This window comes from Nicrophorus vespilloides, unplaced genomic scaffold (assembly GCF_001412225.1).
Source record: "Nicrophorus vespilloides isolate i.1.1-1 unplaced genomic scaffold, Nicve_v1.0, whole genome shotgun sequence".
NCBI lineage: Eukaryota > Metazoa > Arthropoda > Insecta > Coleoptera > Silphidae > Nicrophorus > Nicrophorus vespilloides.
Genome location: NW_017095953.1, coordinates 2939 through 6522, shown reverse-complemented (window position 1 = coordinate 6522; position 3584 = coordinate 2939). Strand labels below are relative to the sequence as shown.

General features: G+C 41.0%; 1 pseudogene; it reads right to left on the bottom strand.

Annotated features, from left to right (window-relative positions):
- Positions 1-1708: 1708 nt before the first annotated feature.
- LOC108568967 lies at positions 1709-2356 on the bottom strand (annotated as a pseudogene).
- Between the last annotated feature and the right edge of the window lie 1228 nt (positions 2357-3584).

The following is a 3584-nucleotide window of genomic DNA, read 5'->3' as shown; positions in this document are numbered from 1 at the left end:
CTTTACCAAACGCATATACTGTTGACATTTGCAAAACTTCATCCACCAAATCTTCGAACTGCTTGTCTCCCATAATATCGGTTAATGAATTTATCATCTATTATCTATCTATTTATAATCTATTTGTGTCCATATTGATCTTTTTGAAATACATTTTTACAAAAATTGAAAAATATTGACACCTTTTAAAATGTTGATAATTTTTGGTGGGTGTCGTCATTAAATTCTCATGAAAGAATGTTTTTCAACAGAAAATTCAAATTCTTTGAAACATTAGTGATGTACAGGTATATTTCCTTGTAAAGTAACGAAATCTTTTCATGCTTCATGACTACAATACATTTTTAGAGATGCTCGTACATATGTTTATTTGTAGTAGATCATGGTTTGTTACAATACAGTGTGATACATAAGATATAAATGTTACAAAGGTTTCTTACAGTATAATGAGTCCGAGGCCCGAGGGCCAACACAGAGAATACACACGTGATAATACAGAGAAACTTACATGTTATTAAGACACAAGAGTAGCGGAAGCGAAGAAAGGAAGTAAGAGAAGAGAAAAGAGAAAAGAGAGCGGGTACAGATTTGTCGCCGCTTATATACCCTAACCAGGTAGAGCCCTTATCGGACCTTCCCGGAATACCAGCTGCGGGCTGGAGTGGGGCGCACCGTACCGGGCTTGTAGGTGACGTCATATTAGCGGGCTGGAGTGAGCACCACAGTACCCCCTTGCTAGTGATTTGATCCGTGGAGCGAATGAATTCGGAAGCGTCGTCGAAGTACCGGGCTTGTAGGTGACGTCATAGCTAGTGATTTGATCCGTGGAGCGAATGCATTCGGAAGCGTCGTCGAATTGAACTCTGGATGATGCCTAGCTTGTCGAAGGGTAAGGGTCACCAGCTGAAACGCTTGATTTCGGTGCACCAGAATTGAGCCATATGTAGAAGGATGTCCAGGGGATTCGCCGCTGCTGGACAGTCACATCGGCACGTCTTAATGCCGTGATGGATTCTACATTGGTACGGTTGAGGCGGAGAAGGTTGTTGTGTTCCAGTTGTCCAGGGGATTCGCCGCTGCTGGACAGTTACATCGGCACGTCGTAATGCCGTGATGGAGTTCTCCGCAAGAGCAGGGTATGATCCATATGGAGTCGTACCGTGCTAATCGTCTTATCGCTTTTGATCAGTTTGTCGATGTTGATATTGTCGAAAATCTTGTGTTGCCATGATGTCGTAGGAAGTGTGTTGCCATGTCGTAAAAGGTTGTTACTACTTGAGCGTTCTCCATTTTGTTTTAGAATTCGATCACGTCGGGGTCACCAATTTGGAGATGCTCGTATATATGTTTATTTAGTAGTAGATCATGGCTTGTTACAATACAGTGTGATACATAAGATATAAATGTTACAAAGGTTTCTTACAGTATAATGAGTCCGAGGCCCGAGGGCCAACACAGAGAAATACACACGTGATAATACAGAGAAACTTACATGTTATTAAGACACAAGAGTAGCGGAAGCGAAGAGGAAGTAAGAGAAGAGAAAAGAGAAAAGAGAGCGGGTACAGATTTGTCGCCGCTTATTACCTAACCAGGTAGATCCCTTATCGACCTTCCCGGAATACCAGCTGCGGGCTGGAGTGGGGCGCACCGTACCGGGCTTGTAGGTGACGTAATATTAGCGGGCTGGAGTGAGCACCACACATTCATTACCAATCGATTAATTACGGGTCATGGTTGCCTAGTTCTTCGAGCTAAACCCGGAGAAACCCATGATCTTGGCCATTTCGTCCTGCTCCTCGTCGTGCTGCTCGACCTCCTCGATCTTACGCCTTGTTGTCCCGCTTCTGTCCTTCCGGTACTCCTTCAGCTTTTCCTCCTCCTCGGCCAGTTCGCGGACTCTGCTTTCCAAATCGTACTCCTTTTTCTTCTGTTCCCGCTTCTCCTTATTCAACTCGAAACGTTGTTTAACGGACTCCAAGCTACTGCGCTCCAACTTCATCGACATCCCCAGATTCTTCTGGTGCTTACGACTGTTGATGTGGTCCAGGTAATTAATGGAGTCCTTGACCAAGCAATCGCAGTCCTTGCAGTAGAAGCCACCCGATTGCGAGTCATTGCTCGCGTTGTTGACGACCTTCCGTGGCCGACGCCGGAGTCAAAGTTCAGCTTGTACTCACGCTGCTTTAACAGTTCCCGCTTCACCGGCGGTTCGTTCCTCTTGGCCTTCTGCCCGTTCTCCTCGGCGTCCTCCTCGCGCTTCCTGTCCTCCGCTAGACGTTCGTACGTCTCCCTGTCCCATTTTCGGCGATGATCGTCCGGTCGCAACGACATCCTCAAGACTAACTAAACCAAAACCGATAAACACGCACATTTTTATACTCGCTATCTCTATCTCTCTCTATATATATCTATCTATCTCTCTCGCACAATCCCACTCCTAACATTCCATTGAACTATGAATTCTTAGAATTTTTAGGTAAAAATGAAACTAATTGGGGGTGCAATATAATACAATTTATTTTAAGGCATTTCTTCAGAATAATACACTTTTTCCCTTCTGGTGTTCCTTGCGAGGGTTGCAGCAAAACCGGAAAAAAATATGAGAGCCGGCTTTGGTGATATATTCTTTTTTATACTTCTATCCCATGCCTTCCCTCGGGACACGATCGATTTTTCTCGTTATAAGGTGTTCTTGCCTTCAGAGGCATCCCTAACGTTGAAACACACACACACACACAATGACACATGCATTTTGTTTATGTCTTTCGTCAGCTCCGTCCATACTTGGGACTCGATTTTTACCTATTATTCGGTGTATTCATTCATGTTATCCATTTCATGCAATATTTTATAGAAGCTCTCGATTCTCGTTTTGGTTGAATTGAAATTCTTCCCGAAGGATACCAACTTTGTGCGTAGGATTGTTACAAACATCTTGTCACTGTTTATGCTGATCAAGAACAAGGTGCAGTTTCTTGTCCACGGAATTAGTTATTTATTTTATTCGCGATATAATAAAATAAGAAACTGGACTGAGGAAGCAGAGGAAGTCATATTTAGAGACTAAATCTAATAAATTTGTTAGATCTGTATTTCTATTTGAAAAAATAGTAATGTTTATTTTTTCCTTCAGTTTCTTTTAATATTTCCAATAAAATAAATAAATTAAGCATAATGAATGTCCGGTTTGAAAATTTAAAAACAAACTGAATTAAGGAAAATATTTTTATAAAGTAAATAAAATTATTTTGTTTACATATTTTTATAATTTAGTTTCTTTTTGCAAATAAACCAATTACCTGCACATTGGTAATCTATATCTGATAGAAACATGATTATGTCTTATTGTTACATTTGCAAGAATACTGAAAAACAGAAATTTGCTTTTTCCGAAAAAATGTAAGTAGAACAGTATTTACAGATACTTTTTCTGCTATAATTGCTGCAAATGAAGTAAATCAATCAGTTATTTTTCAATCCAAAAAGGTTGGTGGTGTTTACAATTTCTGAGAAAAAGAAAATAGGAGGTATGAACCTAGTTCCCTTGGCGCGAGGAGGTACCAATTTATAACTTCGACTAA